Source organism: Zosterops lateralis (genome assembly GCF_965231275.1).
Source record: "Zosterops lateralis genome assembly, chromosome: 1".
In the NCBI taxonomy this organism is placed as follows: Eukaryota; Metazoa; Chordata; class Aves; order Passeriformes; family Zosteropidae; genus Zosterops; species Zosterops lateralis.
In genome coordinates this window covers 23,406,852-23,434,605 of record NC_139762.1, presented here as the reverse complement: position 1 = coordinate 23,434,605, position 27,754 = coordinate 23,406,852, and positions in this window count along the sequence as shown.

The window sequence follows — 27,754 nt, the reverse complement described above, 5'->3', positions numbered from 1 at the left end:
CAAGAAAATGTTTAATTTGTTTCTGTTTTAGAATTTGACCCTGAATCCTTATATGAAATTGCATCCTTAGGTATAGAACAAGAAAGTACTTAGATATTATCCTAAATACAGATTTATTCCCTAATTTGGAATCAACAATTTGCTTTTCAGTTGACAAAGAATTTAGAGAGATGATTTCTACAATATTTTAAAGATAGTCAATATATTTTAATTTCCCCAGAAGGTTAGAAATGTCAACAAGCATTGAAAATAAAATTCCAGACACAAATAGTAAGGAATGTTAGAATTATGTGAAAGTTACATATGGGCTGAGAGCCTTTCCATGTTGCATTTTATCCAATGCAAATTAAAATGAATAAAAAATGCAGTGCCCCTGGAGCAGTTTTTGTGAAGTAAATGCCAACAGCTTCTTAACTGAAGTGGCACAGCCTTAAGGTGACTGTGGTGTTGCTAAATATGCCACAAATGTGGTAGAGGTTTGGTACATCTTTAAACAAGTCAGGAAAAAGCCTCTCATTTTTTCCCTGTTCTAATTATCTTCGTTCCAGTGGATTAGAAAATGGAAAATGTAGAAGTCAAGCTGAAGATGGTTCAGAGCTCAATCGCCTGCCAAGTTAAGTCTGACAAATGGCAAGAGTGTGTAATTAATAGTGTCATCTTCCTCCGGACCAAAGGATGACTGTGGTAACTATAGATTATAATTGTCATCGTTGTCACATAAAATGTGCTATTATTAAGTTCAGGCTGAATTTTATTGCTGAGAATGCTCATAAATTGAATGGTCAGTCATTTAAATTGCCAAGTACAGAGCTCTGCGGTTTGCTCTAAAGCTACTTTTAAGTCAATGTATTTGACTTTAGACCTCTGGAAACTAGCTACATTCCTTAAAGAGATGTTAGACAGGTTGTTACCTGTAAGAGAGGATGCTCTAACAGATGCACTGCATTTCGTTCATGTTTTAATTATCCCTACACCCTAATTTGTAATTTGTTTTTGAAAGGCAAGTACTGCATATGCCATGTTGGCAACTTAAAAATTAGGACTTATTATCTTGTTAGTGCAGCAGAGAGAATGAGTGATGATAGGCTTGAAATATGAATGAATAAAATGTAGTTTAAGATGGAAAGATGAAAGGAGATGAAAAGAAAGCAATACATTCAAGGAGAGAATCTTGAGATCAAGGAGTTTCCCAGCAGGAACTCAAGTTCTTTCCTTCTAGGGATAAATTGCAGGTCAGCAGTCATTTCCAGTCTTTCTGTCCTGATGATTGGATAAATCAAAATTTTCAGGAAGGCTACTCAGAACCATTGTGAAAATAACACCCAATTAAAATATGAAGGCTTGATGACATGAACCAGGATAGGAAGGAAGCTGTAGCATTCATCAAGACATTTCTTGCTATTAGAGACAAGTAATTAATGTAATGTCTTTTGTAAACCTATTGGCTCTATCTTAAAGTTAGTTTAAATATTTGTCCACACTGTATAGCTATTGCTTCAAAAGATGACTGCTCTAATGGTCAGAAAACAACACCTCTTTAACTGGTCATTTTTTCTTGTTCTATTCTTGTCCTTTTTCTTTTAGATGTGTCTTATATCCTTCTCCTATTATCTCAACAAGTACATTTATAAGGCATGATTATATTTTCACCCAGCTAAAGCTAAAGAAGACATACTTTGTTTTAGTGTGAATATTTGAACTTGGCTTTTTCATGCTGTAAAATCTGCTGTCAGGTGGCCGGCATAAGCCAGCTCTGAACTGGGAGCCATAACCCCTTTATAGCAATACTATGTTCAAACTGCTAAGTTCTGCAACATTTTCTCTCAAGTAGGTTTTCTTTTAGATTTTTCTGGAGTTTTCTTATCTGATTTTTTTTGTGTGTTTGTTTTTGTTTGTTTGTTTTGTTGTTTTTTTCTTGGCATTACAAATATTTTTTTAGATTGTATACTCCTAACTTACATACTAAGCATTTGTTTTTTACATCATAGGTGCATAGTGCTGGGAAAGGGAAATATCAGCTGGCCATGTGGGCTATTAAGTCAATTTCCATGTTACTACAGGCAATATACAGTAGAAACTGCATTCAAGGTGTGCAGAACATACACTCCAACCTCCACCATTCATATAACCACATATACTCAGTAACTTTTTCATATGACAGTAGAAGACCAAAAGCTAAAACCATAATAAGCACCTGGAAGAAACCAGATGAAAAAAAAGTGTCACTTTTACAGTGTATCCTTGCAGTGATAAGAAATTAGGTAGATTTTTTCCCCAGATGATCACAAGAAGTGGAACAAGAACTATATTGCAGAAAAAATACAAAGTAAGCACTCGAGTAGCAAGAGGATAATTTTTTAATTAATGACAGAAGAGATGTTTCTTAAGACTATGTAAAATACATTCAGCGCTTGTGAGAGAACAACTGCATTGAAAGTTTAGAAGCATCCTCTTACTGCGGAAAAATTGTCAATATCTTTAGTTCGTGTGTTAGTAAAAGTATTTGCTCAGTGTAGCAATAGTATTTGCTCAGTAAAGCCCAAGTGTAGCAAGGTAATATTTTGGTCAGGTATCAAATGAACATTGCAAAGTGCCTGGGTAATAGGGAAAATGTTATTCTATAGCTTTGCTGATGTTTTGTCTACTTTCAGTCAGAAGCAGGCTTTCAAATCAAATGGCAACAGCACAATGGTATTTTAACAAGGCTGCTGACTGTGCTTAGTTTACATGTCAGCCATATCTGTGCAAGAGGATTATTCCACTGGCCAGTGTATGCTCTCATGCACTCTGCTGAGTCAAAGTGTAGTGATAGTATAATGCTTTCCAGAACATATCAGGATGAGAAGAGAAAGTATTAAATTGGTTCCCTAGGGCTTCCTTCTCTTTCAGATAGACCTTTCAGTGTGTTAGTGGGGGGCTTTTGTTTTAGGTTTTTTTCCCCCCAGGCACATTCCTTGACTGGTACAAAAATAAGGAAAGCAGTGAAAAATCAGCTTCTTCATCACATTAATAGTAGTTGTTAAACAAAAAGTTGTTGCAGTAAGACCTGTTTAATAGGATTGAATGGAGTCCAACACAAGCACACAACTAAGAACCACTGGACAGAGTAAGGTCACAGGAATAATCCCAACTGCAGTATTTAAAGGGCTGTTTCAACATAAACTGATATGGATCATAAAACTTCTTGTGATTCTAATCCAGTGTTTTAAAGTTATGTAAATAAACCAAACTCTGAAACCTCTTTAATGCCGCCACCAGCGTGACAAGAGTTACTCTCAGACTTCCATAAAAAGTATTATTTGAGTAAAACAATATTTTGCAGTCAGTTCCCACAGCTTCATTGTGGCAAGCATAGCTGTAGGAAAAATGATTAAAAGTTCACTGGCACAAACGGAGTTACATCTGCTGGCATTAGGGCTCAATTTGTCACTCTTGTTTTTAATCTTGGGAGACATGCAAGAACTAAATGGTGCTAATCTTTCATATGACATGATGACGAGGATCAGAATATATTCAGGCTCAGTACCATGGCCAAGTTAGAGCTCAGTCCTGGCTTCTGAAATGATCTTGAACAAGGTTTTGAATATGAGCCTGTCGTTTCACGTTTTCCTATGCATTCTTAGCCCAGACTTCATTTTCTAGGCCACATCTTGGCATGACAACTATTCAGTTTGTGGTGAAAAAATGAACTGATTGTCAGAAGGGGAAAATAGCTGTATAATTTCTGCCTATCTTCAAGGAAATCTGTGTAGTTCCATGTAGGCCTGTGGTATAAGAACACAGAAAAACAGAAAAAGGACCAGCAAAGCCCTGCCATCATCAAAAAGATGTCTTTATCTTGCTGCTTCCATTCCTATGTCAGCATGAGGCTTCTGGTACATCCTATGAGGTTGTCACACTTGTGCTGCTGCAGTGCTGTGAGAAGGCTGCTACTGTGCCAGGTCACAAGGGATTGCATAGGAACTAGAGATGCTTTAGGATTTCCACTTTTTGTAAAGCAGAGGGGCTGTCTCCCTAGAGCATGGGTTTGATCCTGGTAGAGTTGTGCCATAGGGTTGTCTGGCAGTGACTGTGCAGTCAGACACAAATGCAAAATAGTGCTACAGCTACTGTGGACACAGGAACAGGCTCTTCATGTGGCCTGTGAGCACACTGCTCACTGTCAGACCAGGCTGACATTGACTCAGACTACTTGATCCTACTTAATCCTTGTTAATATTTCATTTCCTTCATTTCCTAAACTGAAAAAAATATTGTGAGTGCCATATGCGCACTATACATACATCTCTCTCTCTCTCTGGCTATATATCTCAACACACATACATGCATACAGATAAATATATACTCTCACACTATATTTGGGCCCTACTCTATTGATAGAATTCTGAGATACTGTTCCTTATTAACAGAATAGCTGGAGTCACTGTCGCTTTCCTGTCTGTGAACAGTTTGCTCTTATCCTGCCCAAACACCATGACCAATCCCAGATCATTGTGGTACAGTGTTTGTGTACTGATGGACACTGTTTTACTCCTGCCCAGATATTGAGGTCCTTAATGCCATTTTTCAAGAGCCATCTATTACAGGCACTACTAATAATGTACTGCAGATAGTAACACCAGTTTGACTTTGTGCTGTAGTTACTTTCCACTTCTGCTGTTACCATCACTAATTCTTGGCTGTTAACAATGTTAATTGGGCTGACTTCATTTGCTATTTTGGGAGATTAATTCTGTTTTCCTGGCTTTTGAGGATTGCTCTTGGATTTTTGGAGAGAAACAGATCCATTTAGGAGTTGGAGACAGCTCAATGACTGCATGTCTAAAGGCCTAAAGGGTAGGGGCTGATAGGTTTTGAAAAGCCTCTCTGCATGCACAAAATGGCACAACAGTTAGTGTAGAGAGAGATTCTGGATGGGAAGGAATTAAGATATGGAGAGAAACAAGATCACTGAATCCATCTTTTGAAGCAGGAAGGTTGGAGGAGTAAGGCTGTTACTTGTGGATAATGAATAGACTATATCCAGATAAATGTATTCTGGTTTATTTTGCAGAAAACAGCAGAAGGATGTTGTGTATCTATTTAAGGGTTGAATGGTATTTATTTGGTACATTCATCTAAGCTGTATAAAAATGTTTCAGAAATCATAATATATTGCTCCCTGAATAAAATAAAAGTTAAATGAGTATGAGTTTTACTGTGCTATGAAACTAAGCTATAGCTAAATATAAAAGGGCTGAGAAATATCTTTAGGGGATCCCCTTGAAAAGTAATCTTTCTTTATCACTTGGTGGCTGAATATCATGGATAATCCTGTATCTAGATAAATGGCAATAGCAAACTCAGCAATGATTTGCTAAAAAAAAAAAAAAAAAAAAAAAAAAAAAATGGTACTCTATATTCTGAGAATATTAAATACAACCTATCTTCTCCTTCCTGGATGAGTGGACTAACAACTAGGACTATCTCCATTGCTTATGAAGAGCACGGTAATTATTCTGTGTCAGATGAAGCACAATCCAGAGGAAGGAGAATGAAAACACTACAGAATGAAAACACACATCTGAGTGATAAGGGTTTTTTTCCCCTGGGCTAAAGGAGAGATTTAAACCCAGATCATCCCCAGTTAGGGAAATAACCAATAATAAAATATCTTGGTCAGGAACAGCAGATTCAAATCAGTCTTTGTTTGAAAATTGCTGTGGAAAAAATTGTGTCAGGTTATCTTTTAAATTTTTTTTCCAAATATGAGGGAGGACAGAAAAAAAATAGCAGGATATTATTTCAATTCATCCTTTTCTTTAGCAGTACCCCAGTTTTGTCTTATGTAGCGTTCCAGTACTTATCTGCTTTCCCTAGGACGTCTTGCATAGAAATGTAAACCATTTCAATCTTCTGGCAAGTCCTGACATGAGCTTCCCATGAAGAAACTGCTGTGCCCAGAGGAGACAGAGAGGACAGGAACACTTTCTGGAAGCCTGTAAAAAGGGGAAGCAGGAGGCAGTGGGCTGGAGGGGCCCAAACCATGCAGCTGGGCCAGCAACACCACTGCAGCTCTGCTCATTGTGGAGAGAGATCCCAACTGTAGAGCTTAATTGTTTTGTTTTCCTGGGGTTGTCATGCCAGTTGTCAGAATAATTCCTTCATGCATGACTGAATTGGACATATGCACACAGTGCCAGCTTAGTCTTCTGATATCCTGAGGGGGCCTTTCCTACTGGAAATTATTTTCCATTGAACAGAGGGTGGCTGGAAGATTGGTCCTTATTTGTCCATATGGTTGCTGTTGTTCTCTTCTAGAGCAAAGTCTGATGAGGATATTAGACACAGTTGCTCTGTACATGCCTAAAAGCATTTCATTCCCTGTGGTTTTCCTATCACTGACTGTTGGTGTCTTATATTCATTGAGAATAATGAACTCTGGTAGAAGAAAATACTTTAAATACATAAAACAGGTTGTATGCTGCTCACACGTGTCAAGGTCTGGGTGGCATTTCAGACCCTTGATTGGTATATTGTTCCTTTATTTAAATAAGAGCGCAATATTGGGGTCCTGAATCTCCAGTCATGAGATATAAGAATGTGTTTATATATGTTCTAGAAAAACTAGGCATCAGGATACAAAATTTTTGGGGGATCATTTTTTTCTTGTTTTTTCTTCTGTTTGGAATCCTTATGGAATATTATTTTTGTGAAGGATTACTTTTTTTTTCCCTTCAAGAGCTTGTCTTAAATGAACTGGCAAGAGATTTACATTTCTCTGCATGACTGTAGGATACTGGAGTTTAAACAATGAATGAAAAATTGTCACAGATTTATTTAAGAGCAGTGAAGTATTTCTGCCTTCATATACCTTGTCAGCAGATTTTAAAAGGAGAAAGATAGGGAGCTATGTGATCATTGGGTTGTTTGTGTAAACATTCAGTGTGAGGGAAATGGTTTAGGGCTTTATACTGGGTAGACAACTGATGCTGCTTCAACAAAAAGGGGCAAAGGAAAATTGCAGGTGTGAAAACACAACTCTTGGAGACAGTGTTTTTTTTTACTAAGTCCAGATTTCTTTTCAGTCCTTAAACAGTTGACTATTTTTTGAGCCTTCTGAATCCCACTCAATTCCCATGAGTCAATAAATCGTTTTCTCTGTATCACGTCCTACCACAGGCTTTGTTTCTTCTTCTTTCTACACTTTGTCTCTATTTTTCATGGCTTCACTTCACTTCTTTGCTGCATTCTCTGTGTGATTATTCTTTTTGCCTTTTTTGCATGAAGTTTGTTTTTAAATCAGTTTATTTGATTCCACAGTGGGCCAGATACTAGATGCCTTTTCAAAGAAATTTCTGTTCTGTATTATTTTAGCCAGACGCTAAAGCACCACATTGCTGGAAAACATTTTGTTCACTGTATGAGACAAAGAAACTATAGGGTTTTGGGTATGTGTGAGAATGCAATTTAAAAAGCCATTTTCTATGTTTTATTTGGGGAGGTTCAATTAAGGAAGCACAAACAATCAGAATTTTGACATCTCATATTTTTGCTTTATTTTACAGTCCTTGCAACCTTAATGTTTCCTGAAATTGAAGTTTGTTTTTTTGGGAGGATGTTATAATCTTACACAAAATGCATATAGACAGAAAATATGCAGTGTATAATTATCAGCAAAGAAACTCAAGTGTCAAATCTTCAGGTTCCTTAAGAGAAAAAAGATTTGCAAAGAAAAACAAGATCATGTAAAGATTTAATACATCCCAAAGCTAACACAATTTGGTTTGATACATGACCCTTTTATTTTGCTGCCTTAAAATGTCTCCCTCCTGCCAAAACTATTTGTTACCTTTTTCCTTGGGGAAATATGCAAAGACATGCAGTTATGCTCAGGCCCCTGCACTGAAAGGTTTTTATTTCAATCCTATCAGCCTCTATTCTCGCCAATCATTTTTCTTTTGTTCTCAGTATCCATTCTTTCCAGTAATTCACTTGAGCTACAATATCTGAGAAAGACTGAGCACCACTGTAATTTAAAGGAAAAGATCTTTTCAGGCTGATTTGGTTTCAAGCAGCTTTTTGTGAGAGAGATTGGTTTGCAGCCTTCAGGCAATTAAATACTCTGACTGAAGATTTTTTATCACCAATTATTCCATACAGAAACTACTTTTATTTTTTGGAAGAAGACATCAAAACCTAACAATGAACATTGAATATAGCTTCTCAGTGAATGACAATATAAAGCCCAACTATGTGAGCATACAGCATTTGCTTGCAGCAGCTGTGATGAGAAGGTGCAGGCTGTAACAGGAATGACAGAAATCCAGAGTGAAACACTCACTGGACTGAGATACTCAAAGTCAGTGTCCTTAGCTTTAGCAGGGCATGGTTTCTGTCCACACATGGATTCACCTAACTGAGTGGAAGTAGCACACTTTTAATGATGGCTATAGAGTGGAGGAACCACCATGAGTACAGAAGACTTAAAAAAACCTTGGCAGTTGGGACTGACAGATAAGCAGAATCAACTTCAGCAGGTCCAAGCACCTTCAATTGTAATGATTTTTCTATCAACCTTTTAAATTTTTTTCATTTTGGAAAATCATATGAATGTCTCAATGGAAGAGGATTAGAAAAGAGGAAAGCGATGGGTTTTGTTTTCATTATTAAGTTTCAACTAGTCTTGATGAAATTTTCTGGTGCAAAAGCCATCTGCATTTTTCCTATGATTCCTCTGCTCTACCTAAACAGAGAATATTAATTTCCAACAAGGAAAATCTCTCCTCTACATTCCTAATGTCATTCCATTATACCATGAAATCAAGAGTGATCTGGTTTGATATCAATTTAGTTGATTAGGATTTGGTAGATCTGGATGAAATCTAATGACCTTTTAAGTAGATACTGCACAAGATCTTATGCTACAGATATTAGTGGGCAAAGACTGGGAATTTTTTGGCCAATGGATTACGGGCAGAGTCAGCATCATGTTTGTTGGGACAGATATTAAACTATAATTAAAATATTTTATGGAATTTATAAGATCTCATCCCACACTGGGATGAGAATGACTTCCAGTTGTCACCACAATGAGTGTGCCCATGTGATGAGTGCTTTCAGCTCTAGATGGGAGCAAGACAGAGTAATGATCCTTAATGTTATTTTAATGTCAAAAGCTTGTTAAAGAGTAACAAAAAAAAGACTAAAGAAAAAAAGAGTCCACAGGGTAGCAGGGCAAAACTTTCTCTGAGAAAAGGGTGTGAGCAATAGCTCCTTGATTCCTTTTCTTTCTAAGTCTATCCCATGGAAAGGAGGAGAATAAGGGAAGATGTCTTCTGAAAGAAGAAATCTCTTCTGGGAAGACGACATGAAAAATCTTAAAGGTGACAGAAGACATTTGAATTCTTTCCTACCTAACTCCTCAAGATTTCTGAAATATGATGTTTTGACAGTTTCTCACTTTGTCATTCAAATTAGTACAGAGGTTCTGTAAAACTGTAGCTCTGGCATTGCCTTCTGTGAATAAGGGATAGGATGCATGTGGGAAATAGGTTGGGAGCCAATCTAATTTTGCCACATCTGGCATCTCCCCTCAGACTAAGACTGACTGAAATTGGAGACAAGATCACCAAGTGGTGTCAATGCTCCCTGTGTGGGCAGAACCACAGCATGCACTGGGCTGGGTTTCCTGATGAGGGAACTGCTCAGCTGAGTCTGGAGAGAAGCCTGGGTATGAACCATCATGCATCACCATGTGTGCAGCTGGGTGCCCATGGAGACTGACATCTCTGCAACGTGTTTTAAGGTCCCTAGGTAAGAAGTGATGCATGCATGGAATGTATTATAAAACCAAGGCTGCCCAAGGAATGATAATTCATCTCTGTCCAATTGCAATTTGGTTAATTGTAGAAAGTAAATAGAGGTAAAACTAGATGAAAAAAAAATTCAATGGAAGAAGTTTTTATACAAAAGAGCAGTTTCTTTGAAATATGTAGATTTTTCATTTTAACAGTTCTCAGTGAAAAAGCCTTCAAGTGTTTTGTTTGGATAATCTTTAAATCTCTTTTATATTTCTCTTTCTAACTATAAATCTAGGAATACATATATATCACTTTAGAATGTTCTGACAGTTTTGAAAGAATATATTCTGATTCTTTTTTGAAATGATTGTTTGAGGGGACAGAAAAAATTTGCATCTCCCACAAATATCTAAATTTAAATTTTTGCATTCAGATCTGGGACAAAAACAAATACAGAAATGTCAGAATTTTACACATGGTAGGAATTCTTTTTCTTCTCCCAGTACAGTCTGCTTAGATTACACTGCACAGGATGTGCTTCCTTCCCTAGACTGCTTTTGTGTTCAAAAAATCAATTTGAACAGTCTGAAGAGAAATCTGCTGCTGGCCCCAGCCTAAGGGGTTCAGAGAACCCATCACTCAGCCCACAGGGCTTGAGTTACAAATTGATACCTGAGTTCAGCAATGGGAGAGTTGAAAAATCAGAGCAGAAAAAATAAAATAAAAAGACATTGATGTCTCCCTCTTTTTAATTTTTTTTTTATTTTTTAAAAGTTTTTAAATTTCATAACTGACTTTCCTTTCTTTATTTCCTTTTGTGCTTGTTACACAAGACAGATGAGATACCACCCTCTCCCAACAGCTGCTGTTTGACAATGTTGGAACTGATTTTTATGTGTTGCAAACCCCCTCAGATACGTTGACAAAAAGACTGAGGTCTTATTCTTGATCTTAAAGAGGACTTAAAGACAGGTTCATGCTGCTGGAACTTTAGTCAGCTCCCAAATTAGGGTGGTTTTAGGACTCCTGTGCATACAAAGCAACCTTTCCTCGAAATATGGAGTTTTCAGGCTTGCATTGCACTTCAGATAAATATTCTTCGCTATGCCAGGTCTCTTAAACCTTTGAATTTTTAATTTTAATTTTGTTGTCTCATTGCTTATAAGGTAAGAAGAGAATCACATGTTAAGGAGGAGGCCATCTAGCATTTTGCCCTTCTTTGAGATCCAGAAACAAGAAATGTTTACTTTTCACTGTATATCTATCCTTTCTTGTACAGTGTGGGAAAAGTACTCATTGTAAACAGGATTTGGATTAGTGTCCACCAATGCTTCAGCACTGAACTTGGAAGGAATTTTTAGCTATTGTTGGGCTTGGAATTGGCTGCTCATATTTGGGTAGAACTTGACCAAATACTGACAAGAAGTTTACTTTAATCCTTTCTATCTCAACAGAGGTCATCTCCTGAACTTACATTTAAAATGCAGCTTTTTGGATCTGGCTTTGTTTTGTCATCTAAAGAGAAATCAAGTCTCAGTATGTGGCTTAAAGTGACTGCAGGTTAATTAGAGGTGACTAATTTGTGTGAACACAACTAATGTGCACATGAAAAGAAGAAGGGTTAATTTTAGCTGGTGATATATACATTGATTTTGGGAGATTAGAGCTGGAAAGGCTGGGATTCATGACTTTGAAGGGTAACTATTCTTTTGTTAGTACCATCAGTCCAAAGTTTAGTGAGGAAATAGCTTCCTAGCATTCACAGAGAGAGTTTGAACTGAACCTGACTTCAGTTCTGGTGCAGTTTTGTTTGTTTGTTTATGTGTTTTTTTAAAAAAATTAATTTTAATTTTAATTTTGGGATGTTGTTTTTATTACAATGATATACAAGTCAATCCCGAAAGCCATACTTACCTAAACAAACTAAAAGGAAAAAAGGGCTAACAAGCTAAAAAAATCCCTCTTGCCTTCTTCCCCAGCCTTGTAAATGAGCCAGACTACCAACTCTGCCTCCAGAGGGTTTCTGTAGTTCAACTGGTTCTTTCTGTCTCTGCCCACCTTTTGCCAGCTTGTTCTCATCATTCGCTTGCTTGAAGCAGAACCTAATATTGCTTTGAAGACATTTCTCTCAAGGATGGATCTGGAGCTCTCTGACGCTGAGCAGCAGATTGCTGTTTGTTCTCAGTACATTGGGCTGTAAATTCACGGACAGTGACGTGGAAAATGTGTTCTTGTACATGTGCTCCCAGAGTGTCTGAGTGAGGTGGTGTGTATTCCCCACTGTCAGCATGTTGTCAATAACTTCTGGGAAGGCAGTATAAAAAAAATCAAACATACAGAGTAAGGCAGAGGAGGGAATGGTACAGTTTCTGAACCTGTGAGTTAAAAATGCTCAAAAGTAATTTGTTGAAGTCATTAGGAAGTGCAGAGATTCTCATAGTGATTGATTTTTTCTTTTTTCTCTCTTTGCTGCCGCTCCCTGCCTTCTCCATAACCCAAGGTTCATGGGTTTGGTTAGTATAACATTATGACTATCCACAGCAGAAAACTGTTTTTAGCCCCAAAATTTGCCTGCTGCATGGATGAGCTTAATGTGCAATAAACTCAGCAGTGCAGATGCGAATTTAAGATTCCTGAAAACTGAAATTTAGCTGGAGAACTGTTTGATGGGAGTATCTGTGTAGAGACAGCCAGAACATCTCTCTTGGTTTTACCTGACTTTAACACAGAGTAGAGAGATCCAGCTGCTTGCAACAGTCTTTTGCATGCAAAAAAAGAGGAAGTGAGAATAAAACAAACTCTCCTGAGGAACTGGCTGTATTTCACAGCTTTCACCGCATTTAAAATAAGATACCTAGCTGATGAGACAACCACCTTCTCTTAATTTTGACTACATGAATAACTGACTTTTCTCATTGTGAATTGTGTTATAAAACTGAAACAGCTTTCCAAGACTTTCTCCATCATTACACAACAGAAAAATGCAATACCCCAGGCTGACAGAATCTGAGGGAGAAGGCTGCAGAAAAAACCAGCTTGACCAAAGGGAAGGGAGTAAGAAGGGGGAGGAAAATGCTTCTCAGCCACTCTAGATGGATTTGTAAAGATTTATTTGGCTCAGAGCAATCTGTAGCCTAGTAAATTGGTGTTTGAAGGTGTCACAAACAATAATGTACTACATCTTGCACTACAATGTACAGGTGTCCAAAAGCTATTACAGCCCAACCACTGCACAAAAATGGTATGAAAGAGATAGTATGGCCTGTGATTGGTACCAGAAAAGTTTTCTTTATTTTTCTGTCCTTTTGGCAGAACTATGGAAGAGGTTCCCACTCTGAAAAATGCTACCAAGAGACCAAAATTAAATTTTTTACACCCCGATTTGATGATTGGTCTTGCCAGTAATAACTCTGAGGGAAAGTAACTGTATACTGAAAGGAAATCCTGAAACTTTTGATAGTTATGATATTACTGGCCCCTGCAACAGATGGATGGTATTGTAAAATTTTGTATTGCTCTACAGTATCAAAAACTTTTAGTTCTTAAAGAATATAAATGTTCTCTCTATCCTAGTTTTACCAAAATTCACTTTTTCTTTCTCAATTCTCTCTCAGAGCTTCCTTTCCTGTTTCATTCTGGCTACTATTATAATGCAGCACTGCTGTGGGCTGATTACATTTGCCTTCTAAAGCTGCTTTCATAAAGTATTTATTTTGTTTCCATTGATTATTATAGCACCTGTTAGTATGCTCTCTTTAGGACAGTTTATGTAATGATATCCAGTGATATCATCATGTTAAATTATCCACACCTCTTAAAGTGGATCACTTTCTTACAATAATTTTGCTTTTGGCCTGAGGTAAAACTTCAAAAGAGAAATAGTTATGTGTCAAATTGTTAAGTCCCTAAGAATCCCTAAGAAGAGAACCTACAATTAGGGATAAAGAAATATGTTGCCAAAGTCCAAAAAGGGTATAAATCTATCATCTGTGTGTGTGTGTGTACACACACACACACACACACACACACACACACACACACACATATATATATGTAGTTGCCGGTATGAAATATTTGCAACAAAGCCTCCTTGGTTCCCTCTTTATTTGCTAAAGTATTTAGTGAGTTTTTCATTTTTAGTCAAAAACAGTTCTCTCTGTTGGGCAAAGGATTATTTATGACATTAAATAATTTAGATTCATAGTGATATATGAGAACAGAAAAGGTGGCAAAGAGTGTCAGAAGTTCTGCACCTTCTCTGTGTGGAAGGGAAATTGCTTAAGAATTCAACAACAATTAAACCTGAATATTTCAAAGGAGCTAAAAGACCATGGCTCCTTCCAGCAAAATCTTGTTGCAGCTTTTCTCCTTAAGGGGCATTCATAGGCTGATGCTGAAGATTTGGCATGGGTAAACAGATAAACAGCATTTATAAAATTAGTGTGAGCTTGCTTTTGTGGTCTAGAGACTAGTCACTAGCACAAGAATTGAAAGAAATATCTTTCTTTGGAGATTAGCAGCTGCCTTTAAATGACAAAAATGTAGGAACAGATTACCTACCTTATATAGTGGTTACAACATAATTGCTGCATCTTAGCCAAATTAGGACAAAAAACATCAGTGAAGATTTTTGTCCTTTACCACTGTACAAAGTGACAGCATTCCTGCAGGGTTGGAAAGCTCATCTCTGAAGGCATGAAAGATGAGTAGATCAGTTGGATTCCTTGCACAACAGCACAAAAGCCTTTATTTAGTGGTTGTTTGGGCAAGAAGAAATCATCCACCGAAAATCAAGTGAATAGGGAAAAAACCAAAAAAGACCTGATACTTTTGCATTTTTTTGCTCAAATGACAACACTTGTATTATTACTTGTCAGAAATAGGGTTTCTACCTCCCCTGCTTCCTATCCCACTGGAGCCAATTTGTTCCTTTATCCCATTTGTCTCTTTGAGAATATATTCATCTACCACACCTTGTCTAGGTTACACCAAAACCAGTGTTGCACAGCCACACACCAGCAGACTGTTTGTTAAAAGCTATGTTTTATTGGGATCTTCTCATGAAATACCAGTTGCATGGGAAATCAAAGGTCACTGCTGTCTGGGTGGCAGTTTGAATCTCTTGTAAGAATTGTAGATGACACTACCCAAAGCATTGCTGTGCTCAGTCCAAAGCAGAGCCCCGGTGAGCTGGGGTCCTGCTGACCACCCCGACACATGTATTATCCATTGCCAGAAACTGTCACACAATCACAGAACAGAATTATCTCTAATCCCACTTACAAAACTGTTCCTGCATTTGCAGAAACCATTTCAACCATTTACCAGTATCTTATCAATGTCAATTCTGCAACAGGAACCACCTGGAAGGGCCAGATTCTGCACCCATGTTATTTTAAATACAAAATTGGGTTTGGGACTGCAGGACCAATCGGGGAGAATCTTCAAGACTGTCTGATATCCCCAGCTAAAGACCTCCTGCAAGAGTTAGAGCCTTTGTGGTGAAGGGGATGATGAGCTGGATCTGTCACATTGTCTCAGAGCAGCTTGTTGTCTCATGCCAGTTGAGTACCTTGTCTGTGAAAGAACATGATGAGGAGTTTCAGGACTCCAGGAGCTTGGTGAATTTAGTACACTGAGTGTGCACCCAGGGGCAGTCTTGGTATCCAGCTATATCACAATTACAACTATGGATTCTAACTTGAGTTCTGTTCGTTTACCTCACTTGTAATGTCAGGTCCATTGCTGCTGCCACATAAGTGGCTTTCTGTGTTTTTCCTTTGATTAATTTTGTTCAGACTAACACAGCCTATGTCAATGGTCAGCACAGATGACTTGCTTGACATTTGCAGAGTGATTTACTCTTTGCTCTATGAAACAGAAGAGAACTTGTGATTTGCTTGGCAAGTGACATCAGCTTTTCAGCTGATATTTTAGAAATAATATTTTCAGTGATTTTTTGATTAATGGTCAGCAGTTCCATCACAGCATTGAGTAGGTGGAATAAAACCTCCATTTTCAGTGGTTACCAATTATGTTGATCTCTATGTTGCACACAGAAGCAGTGAAAGTGCCCCCCAGGTTGCCAGGATGTTCGACAAGTTCATGAATCAGAGTCTCAATCCTAGGAAATAATACCTTCAGTTTCAGAAAAAGAAATAAATTTGCAGCTTTCATTTTATGGAAAAAAGAATTTCATCTGACTTATGAGAAGTAAGCCATCTATATTGTTTGTGCTTTAGTACTCTGTGGTAGCTGGTGCACACATTTGTTTCAGAAACAGATCTAGGAAGAAGATCATAAACATCCCGTGTCTGCCTGATGTTTAGAAAACCCACTATCAAACTCCTCTTAGCATTGGCTACAATTTCAAACACTGGCACACAGCAGCTGCCCCCAAAGAGCTGGTTCACCAAGGCTCCATCCTCAGTGGTGCACAGAGCTGGCCAGACCATGGCACGAGGATGAAAGTAGTGTTTATCTAAATTATGTTTCAACAGAAGAAAGTGTTCTTTTGGATACTTTATAAGACAGCAGCCACACAAAGCCGAAATGTTCTCTTTTCCTCAGCCAGACCCCACTGCTGATGATTATTTCAGTCCAATTTTCCCTGGAAATTCTGTTCATGTACCAGTGTTCTTTGGTTATGCATCAGTCTACTTTGTTGTGCCAGACTGACACAAAGCAGAGCTGGCAAGGCAAAGGCTGTCCTTGGTCTGTGTGTATTTGTGCATGTGTGCACACATGTATGTGTATTACTGGAAATAAAATGTTAGTTTATTTCCCTGCCACTGACATTAGGATAATCTATCCTCATGTATTGAATTTATTGTCTCCTAAGCTTTCTGGACAGAATAAATGTTTACATTTGATACCATGTACCAGCAGTAGCGTAAGTCTCAAATTTGGACAAAAATCTATTGTTTTTACACTATTTGTGCCAGATTTTATAATAATTCCTTTAATGGGATTTGTCTTTCAAGCAGTAACTGAGGAGAAAGCTTAGGATTTTGATTAGAAAACATCTTAAATATTTTCAAATTGGGAATCGGTGTGTGATATCTTTGGCCATCTGCTCAGTATTTATAGCAATTAGAAATTTCACCATAATTAGATCTCATTATTACTTATGCCCAAATTGTCAGGAAAAGCATCTCTAGGTCTGCGATGGGTTAGTGCTTTGGCAAGATCTAAAACTATTTCATAAATAAGAACTTCCAAAGGATTGCATAGCTTCAACTTACATTGGCTTTTCTTCTTGTTTGGAAGAGAGAGGCCACCAAAGGCAGCATAAATGATCATGTGGCAAACACTGAAATATCTTGTTCTCATACCTCTCCTCATTTCTCCAGATGCTTCTCAAGGACCTCATGCCTCCTTTCTCATTTATCAGTACAGATTTTATGTGAAAAGTGTATCTGAGAGATGAGAGTAAGTGAGAGTTTATAGGCATTGATGGAAACTCAGAAATCTCAGGGGGTCAAAAATAGTAAATTTCAATAGGCATTTGGAGTCTGAGTTTTGATACAGCTGTCTTACAGATTTAAAAAGCCCCAAAATAACAACTCAAAAAAGCTGCTGCCCCAAATGAGATTACAGTAAACCCTGGCAAAATTTGCATAGCGTTGTCTGGGCCTTTCTATTTCCTCAGAGGAAGCTTTGTATTAAATAATCAGCTTGTTAAAAGAATGCCATTTCCACTCTCGTTAGCTCTAGTTCCCTATTGTATACTAAAATATTGTATGTTAAAAAGCAGCATGGTCATTTTCTGAATGCAAACTTAAGTCATTCTTCTAATTTTAATGAGATTCAAAAAGTCCTTCTGATGGTGGTTTTGAACCCATACTAACCTGTGGAATGAACCCTGGAGTTGTTCCCTTTACTTTTGAAGAAATTACTCTTCTGAGCATAGGAGTTAATGCAAAACATTGTGGGAAGACAACTCCTAGTCTGATTTTCCTGTTGATTTCTTCAATACATTTACTAAAATCCTATGTGAGAACATAACTACTGAGAAGAGAATTTCATAAACTTCACATTAAAAAAAAAAAAAAAATCTCATTTAAAGGATTTTTTTAATGGCACAATGTCAGCAGTACTAGAGAAAGATTCTTATTTACAGAAAGACTGGAAGCCATAGAATGACTTGGGCTGGAAGAGACCTTAGAGATCATCTAGCTCAAACTCCCTCTATCTGTATGCAGAGACTTGGCTTAGAAAATCTGATGTAGAGAAGTGATGAACTTTCATTAAACCAGGCTAGTGAGAAGAGCCAACATGATGGTAGTAGGGAGCAAGGTCTCATTCCTCATGAATTTAGGAGCAGAGACTTAGTCATCTAAATCTGTAGATCTCAGCCTAGTAGTACTGCTTCAAACATTGTCATAGTGACTGAGCTTACACTATGAAGTTTTAGGAATACAGAGAAAAAATCATGTCCTGTAAATAACTGATCTGGGTTATAAAATAAAATACCCTTTTCTTAAAATATAAAATTGCAATTTATGGACACATGGTAACTACTGTAACAAAAAGCTTTGGTTGCATGTATGAAATGATGGCTGGTCCCTGCTGGCATGGCAGTGGTTGCTACAGATAAAATACCATTGTACAGCCAAGCAAGAGTCACTTGTGAATAGTGATTTACTTATAGATCTAAAATACTGTAAGAAACTGGACCAAAGAAATTAAAGAAATCTTTATATTTGATAATAGCATTTCCAAAGGAAAGTCTTTTAAATATTACCTCGGACTTTGATGAGGCCTGTAAAGATAGTTTTAACAAAATTACAGATTAGATCTTGGAGAACAGCACACAGAAAAGCTCCTCAGAAGTAGTTAGGAATCTATGTGGATTTTGAAGTCAGAATTATTTTATTTATTTTCATTATGTTTCTAGGTGCACCATATATGTGACTGATACTTCTGACAGTGTAAAGGTTTGCTTTATTGACATCCTTGTGAACAATGCACAAAACACTTATTATGCATGTTTTAATTCCTTTAATATATCCTACTATTTATGTCCAATAGGCCAATGAAACAGGCTCTTACCATTTAATGAAATGCAGTTTGGTGATATTTGTCCTGTTGAAGAAGTTTCACTGTGAAGTGAATATATAGTTGAAGGTTCAAGTCACAGAGACCCCTTTTAATAATTTTTGCCAGCCACAGCACCAGACCACCTCTGATCAGAGGTCAAAGATTCACACAGGAGACAAAGCATGCAAGAAACTAGAACCTGCATTACTGAGATCTGTATGCGATAACTTACTGAACTTCCATTCCTGTAACACCAATAAACACACATACACAGGAGAATAAACTTGGTTAGAACAGCAAGCTGTCACAGTGTCCTGTTTGAGAGTGTTGTTAAGGAACAACTGCAAGCAGTGGATGATGGTAAATCAGGGTGAAGGCCACTGAGAAATTTCCTACTTCTCCCAGGGTTAAATGAAAATGCAGAAAACTACATGCTAGTTTTCCTCAAAGTTATGGATCCAGTAGAATTTGAATAGTCTAGGAACTGGAGATGTAAGATTTACTGTGGGCTTCTCTTATGTGAAAGCTGAAATTCCTCTGTGATTATTATATTTTCTATTTCATGCCTTCCTAGTTATGTTTAGATTCATTAAACAGGAAGCCTACACACTTAAGCCTGAAATGACTGTGTGCTGGAAGTGATGTTGCTAATTGTTATTACTGTTGCTAATGGCTAAAGAAAAACCAGTAGACTCACAGGAGGAAAAAAGGAAATTGGATATTTTAAGCAGACTAATGCAGATTAAAATACTGTTAATAAGCCTCATGTGAAAAGCTTATATTTAAATTATAAATGTCATTTTCTTGTGGAAATTAGTGTTCCATTTGAAGGCTTGTTTGCCTGTGTCTTTCTCTAACTAAAGGTGGACTATATTTATGGCATTCATGATAAGAGCAGAAGAGAGAAAAAACATCATGAAAGGTTTTCTCTTTGCAAAGAACCTTCACATTTATATCTATTAGATCAATAGAATTTATATCATGAATATGTTTCTACAAAATGAAAAATTAAAAGTTTTGGGGTTTTTTTTCCTGATTACATCTATTTCCATATATGCTGTAGGAGACTTTGCAGATTTATTTTCCTTTTGCATGTGGAAATCTGAGTATCGATTTGACTTATGACCTTACATACTTTTAGGTATTTATTTACTTATTATTTTATTCAGCTTCTGCAGAGTTTTGGATTCTGAAAAACAGAACAATCCCATTTATGACTTTCTGCTTATGTAGGAGCATGGAAATTACTTATATATCTGATAGTTACAGGATTTCAGAGGCAAATCTACAGGGAAACAAAACACAAGATGAAAGGTGTTACACTATAGACCAGTAAGAGAGCAGCTGTTTAGAAAATATTTCTGAGAACAACTTTCCTATTGTCCAAAAAGCTGTTTCATACAATAGCAAACACCCGTGCTCACAACAACTAGAGAGAGAACTTGTGCAAGAAATATAGAAGAGAAATTCCCAAGGACTCACTCCCTAGGAAGTGAAAGCTCTCACAGAGGAAGCTTTCATGGAAATGAATTTTCACAACAGTGCTCTTTTTAAAACTTCAAAATGTATTTTTGAGAGTTTCTCTTAATGCACTGTTGATGGCTTAAGATCTTCCAGAATGGTGTAGGGGAGGGGAAAGGAGAAGAGCATAAGAGAGTAGAGAAGAGAAAAGGAGAGAAAAGGAGAGAAGAGAATAATTTAAAGTATTTGTTGATAGTCTTAATTAGTCCCTTTTCTCTGCCTTACCTTCAGAGTACATGCCAGCATCTCAACAAATTTTTATTTTCTGCCATGAATTCGAATGCAAAATGAATATATAGCTTAAGATATTTTCATGCATGTATTTGCATCAGTGAATTGAAAATGAAAGGCGCATTCTGTTATGTTATGTTCTTGAATGGTGCTCTGTATGAACGGTAGCTGGATGCTTCTCCACTGCAGGGCATAATAAGTTGACAGACATGCCTTATTTCTAAAAACATTCTGTCTATTCTCTGCTGGCAGACGGTGAATTGGCCAGAGAGCAGTTTCAGAGCTGAAGACCTCAGAGTCTGTAGAGCTGCAACAAGTTCCTTTGCCATATCTCCCCTCTTGCCCTCGTAGGTGAGATGAATCAGGTTCAGGAGTCCCACAAAGAATTTAGCTAATGTTGCTACAGGAAACTAAAAGAGCACAGAGAATTCAAAAACATGCTGTTTATCCAGTTACTGCTTGCAGCAGATTGTAAATGTACATAAATCAATAAAAAGAAATGAAAAATATTTTTCCCTCTGTAAATACATCCTGCTTAGAGAATCCTGAGAGAAATTTCTGAAACAAATCAGTACAGCAGTATGTTTTACAGAAAATTAAAACCAGCTTGTAGTAGGATCACAATATCAATAGAATATGTGATGGTAGAAGACATCTCTCTGATATTCAGTGCTCTGTGTGACAGTAGTTAACATCAAAACAGAATGCTTTGATAGGTCTGAAGAACCTAATGTAATACACTGAGGAATCTTATTCTGGTTTGGAAGAAATAATTTCCAAGATGGCCAAAGAGAGTACCTCAGAAGGCAAGGAAACTCTTCCTTCATCTATGTTGAACATGTGATGCAATTTTAAATATTAGATAAAACCTTGTGCAAAAAGTAGAGGGCAGTCTGTTGAAGCAAAAATGAAGATTTCTATGATAGGTTTTCCTTTCAGAAAAAGATGAAAGATATAATCAAACAAAAAGTTGTAAAGCAACTGCAATAGTGCAATTGGAATAAACCAAAGGATGCAATGTCTAGAACAGAGAAAAAGGAATCGTAAACTTTTAGCAAACATGGACTCAAACCTTTGTGGTCAGAGGTGTTCTGTCCTTAGGCGACCAGTGTGAAATGTAGAAGTGTTTTATTTATTTGCATGTGTCCAGAGACACAAACACAAGCTTGCACTGCAGCACATATGGAAAAGCAAAATTTGCAGAACTCTGTATTCAAACTAAGATAATAAATTCTACTGAGAGATAAAATAAATTAGTTTTGTCCTGATGATCTGATAACATGGTCATGTGGTTTTCAGAATGACATAGGGTCATGACTCCCCAGGTGAGAGCACAGCTGGTGATAGTGTTGCCTGCAGTATGCACCTGTCTGTCTCTTCAGGGGAGGATTAATGGGGATGCAGTGGAAAAGAACAATCTCTGGGCTCACCAGTTCTTCCTTTAAAATCCAAGGGAGATGCTTGTAAAGCTGGGCTGATCTCACGGAACTCACTACATAGCTGGAAGTGAACATGGCAGTATCCTGTTTAGAAAGCTGTCGTAGAAAATGTCTATTTCTTTTGAAGGAATGATAAAGAAGTGTATCTCACAATTTTTCAGACTCTTGAGATGGTATGTATGTCTCTTCTGTGATTTATACCAGTACATTCATGATTAGTTTTACTCTTGTAATGAGGGCTGCTCCAGGCAATCCATATTTTTAAGCATTGATAACTCACCATGCACAACACACATCAGGTAATAAGACACAATTACCATAATTCTGCATTTTAAAAAATATTTCTATTCTCTGTGGATACATCCTGAACTCTAACATGTCTTCCAAAAGTAATTACTCTATTTTCTTGTTGCTTTTAACATGTTTTTGTTGTTAAAATAAATCTTGAATTTACTGTCATTAGACACAAAAAGAAATAAAAGCTACATCACTGCTACTTGAATCTTCAAGGTAACTAAAAAACTCAGTAAAAGGTTATCATTCAGTCTTCCAAATTGCTGTCATGATATATACCTGATATCAAATTAAGTTAGATTTGTTAGTGGCATTCTTACAGCAGTGTCTTATATGAAAACAATTTCCCTCTTTCATTTATGTATGAACTCAGATTATTTTCCCTGTGAGGTCCTCTTTGAAGAGTTCATCCCCTGCAACATCAGATAACCATGGAAAAATGACATGAACTGGGTTAGTTCTCTTAGCCTATGTCATTGCTGAGAACATCAGGACTTTCTTTCTAAATCTTTTATGATTGTTTTGGTTCAGGAAAAGTAACTTTTTTTGCTTCTGTCCAACAACAGATTCCTCATTCTTGAGAAACTGTTCTTCTCTAGAGAACACACAATGTGATGAAACTGTCAGTGCTCAGTAAGTAAGCACTTAAAATTCTGACATAGTTTGTTTCTACGTGGAAAGCAAGACAAAGTCTGGTTATGTTTCTAGCCACAGGTCTGAATCAGAATTGCAGAAGAGTAAAGTCAAGTAGATGTAAAGTCAACACTGATTTTTCATCATCTTAAAACTACCTACCTCATTTTGACTGAAACTGAATTGCTGGAGATGTAATTTTTTAAAGTGCATAATTAATAAAGATTGTAGCAGAATATCTACAGGACTCATCAGACTTACAGGGATTCATGTCTCACCTCTGTGTAGGGAGAATTTGTTCCAAAGTTAACTTTTTTTGAAGTTCCCATATCATTAGAACATTTTAATTCTGATATGGAATGATCATATGTTATGGATGGTATTAAAGACATCACTGGATCCAACATTGAAATCCATGTGTTTTGTTTGGCGTATATGAACAACATTCCTCTTTTTTCCTGGTGAAGAACTGTGCCAGTATTCTCTACATACTCTGTTGACTCTACTAGATATTCTGGTTTTGCAAAAGGTACAAAGGAAGGTAAAAGAAGACTTAGACAAGTAGCATTAAACAATGCTATATGTTGCTATAAAGAAGCTGACCTTTTATGCAGAATAGGAACAATTACCTGGCTGGTTCTTTAGAAAAGAAAATAGAGACTTGATATTTTATTATGGATAGGTTGTTACTGAGGATTGCTTTAGTTAGTGAGGAAAATGCAAGACGACTCTGAAATAGGAATTGCATTATGAGTACTAGTGTGAACTCCACAAGACAGATTTGTGAAGCTGATAAGAATCTGTCACATTGTTTAATACGCTAAGTTCTAGGAAATGAAGATGAGATATATTTTTTACTGAGTTCTGTATTTGATTTCCATTTTTTAATTGCTTCCATTTATAATCAAGTCTATCTCCCATCTTTCCCTTATCCTTCATCTAAATGCAAACCAATCCCTTCCCATGATATCTTTATCCAACAGCTCTCAGAACTGACCCTATTAAGCCTCTGTGTGTTCCTTGGCCCTACTTAATCTATCCTAAGAGCTGTTCCTTGCCTGAAATCCCTTCCCTACATTGTTCTGCTTCTCTTTCTTTTCACCAAAGGACAAAATAACTGGACAGCACAGCCACTTTCAATGGTTAAATCTGATTCTTAAGGAGCTTGGTTTCCAAGTTGCCAGGAGTGTATTCCCCCAAGAGTAAGGCTCCTGTGAAGGCTAATGAGACAAAATTGAAACTCTGGAAAATTAGGAAACTGCACAATGAGTTGTTTACAAATGAGATGCCTCTGTTATCAGTGACAGCTATGCCATGTATCCCTCAGAAAGTCACTTAGGCAACACAGGGGTCTCAGATGCCTGTAGGTATCTCAGCTAAGCATGTATGAAGTTGGCAGAAATAGACCAGTGCAGGCAGATGAAGGTGTTCTGTCTGCCTGAGAAGCTGGAGAAGGAGCTGTTTGCTTACAGATATGAAGGCTTGTGTCTCTGATTTCATAAAGAGGCCTGCAGGAAAAGGGTCCTATGCATGCTCAGCTGTTCCCAAATTTCTGGATATAAATGGCGGTCAAGGATGTCTCCTTTCTTGCTGAAGAGGATTTTTGTCTTTTCTTACTGATGCACTGTAGAATTGTCTTGGGGATCTTGTTCAAAATTAGAGTGGTTTATGATGGATTATTGATATATTTTCTTATTCTGAAAAAATAAAAATGTTTTCTCTAAAAGACAGTAGCATTTCTGCATGAAATTAGACAGTTATTTTCAAAATAAAATAGAGAAACATTTAAAATGTTATGAATTTGAATTGGCATAATTATATTTTCACTAATTTTAGGCACAAATGCAGTATCAAATCTATGGAAATTTGGACAAATTCTCTGCTGTGATTTTTCCTTAGAAACAGAGAATTGCAGCATTGAAAGAGAGAAAGGGAAAGTGGAGAAAGTTCATGTTACTTTTAGAGTATATTGATGCATATCACAGTGTCAAATGTTAAACTGTTTTTCTGGAATGCAAAGTGTCGAATTCCATTTGGATTTGTGTTGGAATGTGATCTTCGTGCAAACACTGACATGCAGGTACCTGTTGGAGTCCAGGACATCCCCTTGGATGACCTGGGACCCGAGGAAGAGAATTTGAGCCCTGGACAGGGGGGTGTGGAGCCGGTCCAGGGGGTTTGGAGACCTTGGCACAGAGCCCAGGAAAACACTGGGTTTGATTTTAGTCCATGGGAGAGGCGTTCAACACAGAGAGAGGAATTGCAAACCACCAGGATGTGAAAACAGTAGTTTAGCAGAGTAGAAGATGCAAAATTCAGTAGTTTCAGGGTTCACAGAATAGAGGTAAATGGAAGACAAAATGGTGGAATTTGGGTGGTACCTCGTGTTGTTCTCCTTCTTCCTCGTCCTCCATGTTTTGGGGTGGTGATGATATAGGGTAGATAGAGTGGATTGGGTCAAAGTAGAAATGACCCTTTTAGTGTAAACACTAGGCATTGGTACAAAATAGTAAATAACCTACACGTAGTTTTCTGTATAAATGTGACACCCCATCGGTGGGCAGTTGCCTCATGTCTCAGCCACTGTCCAGACCTCGGCTGGGAGCAGAGAAAATTCTGAGATATCAAATAATAAACATCACGAGAAGCCTGACAACAAGGCCTTGAAGACTCCGCTTTTTTATACCAACACAAACTCGGGGCTTTTGGAGGGCCAAGGACTTTAAACAACCTAAATCTTGGGTGAGGAAACCCCCCCCAAGAGGTACCAAAAGAATAAAGCTGGGAAGATTTGGCCCATTATGAAATGAAGCTCAGTACTGAGGCATGAAAATACTCATCGCCAAGAAAAGCTTGATGATGTAATCTTGTAGCACTGTGCAAGAATGCTTCAGTCTGTAAGCTTGTATTGTTCTGGAACACCAAGACACCAGAAATCTGAATATTCTAATGTATACTGCTGTATATTTAACAGATGTATACAAGTGAGTAATGATTAATCCTAGCTCAACAGCTATTAAAGGGAATTAATTGAAATGCACTTTAAAATAAATATCAGTGCCTGGGCTATCTAAATCATAACTCTGAGAGTATTACCACAAGTTGGAACTTTTCTGTGAGAGACAGTTCCTTGGTGGGAAGGAAGGAAATGTTGTGATAAGGAAAAAAAGAGAAAGCAACAGCTGACAAAAAGATCTGTTGAAGAATCAGAGAAAATACTACAGTGGAAAGGAAGAAGAGAGGAACACGTATGCTAACAAACAAACAAATAAATAAATAAATCTCCCACCAAAGACAAGCCCAAGCCCAAAACACAACAAAGAACTGAGAGAGAGAGAGGAGTCTGAGTGAAAATGAGGCCAGTGTGCAAAATGCTGTGTGAGATGACAGGAGCAGAAGGGAAAAAGATCTGCAGACAGAAGGCAGAGCAGAAGGGAAAAGAATGAAGATACACACCATCAGAAAGAGGAAGATCTGTGTGACTGGGGACTCCTTGTTAAGAAAAACTGACAAACCTCTCACCAAAACAGCCAGAAAATGGAGCGGTGTGTCGCCAGAGCCACAACCATATCCAGCTGCATTTGAGATGATTGGGCAAGAGGGATCCATGTGATGCACTGCCACTTTATGGCTGGGATGAGTCCAGGAAAGCATGGCAGAGTGGGAAATGCAAAAGACTTCTTATTAAAAAAAAAACCCAAACAACAACAAAAGAATATGTGATCCTTAGAATAGCTTCAGTTTCTAGGTAAAATTTGACATGATGAAGGATTGGTGTCATAAAGAAAATCTGCAGATGCTCAGTCACTAGGATTCACAGAAAATATTTTGAAGAGTGACTATTCCAGAAAATTAGGTTCCAAAAATAAGACTGTTGATAAAAAAGCCATTGAATCATGACTTTCAATCTGCAGAAGTTGTTCGAGGTAGAATATAATCAAATAACCAGATTTAAGGCAAAATAACATATTTGAGCTTTGGAAATTTGTTTTTTCAAATGAGAGTGATTATTTGAAGCTACTGGTTCATCTATAGCATTTAAACAGATAGAGTGGTATCTCGAATAGTGCCTTGTGAGTCCCTCAGCTGGGAAGCCCTGGCTAAGCAAGGAAATACAGCAAGGAGCCTGACCATCACACTGGGCTTGGTACAGCCCTAGCAGCAATGGTATTGACAACATGTCCTCTCCACTCCTGAAAAGTAAACTTCCCTCTTCCTATGAGTTATAAGCCTGAAGTGCAGGTGCTACCACTCAGATGTACCAGATGTCCATTGTGAGATGCCCCGTTTCTTTCTTAGGAAGTAGTTCCACTTAAACATAATGAAAACCATTATACTTTTTGAAACCAGCAACATTGGCAACTACTTTGAGTCCAAATGGTTTAGAAGGACATTTTCTTTCCTGGATGAAAGATGAAGGTGATGGAAGCTGAAAGATGCTGCATGCAGGAAGTGCTAAGGTAAGAACATAAAACAAATTTTAAAGAAATGTTCAAGGGCATTTGCTGAATTTGAGTATAGAGTTATTTTTTTCAGGAGCTCACATAAATGGTGCTTTCTCCACGTGTGTTTTTGTCTAAATATCTCATAGCAGAAGAGCTGTTTTCAGCCAACATTTTCTGACTGTCTTGAAGAGCAACTACAGAATTTAGTATGTCATGTTCCCTATGACTTCTTGGGTGGTAAGTGTAGCTCACACAATATTTGTCTGCTGGTCACTTAACTGAGCAACCATCTAAACCACTTCTGATGACTCCTGAATGACAGTCTGTACTCACTGTGTTTAAATAAAAAGGTGGTTTTTTTCCTCCT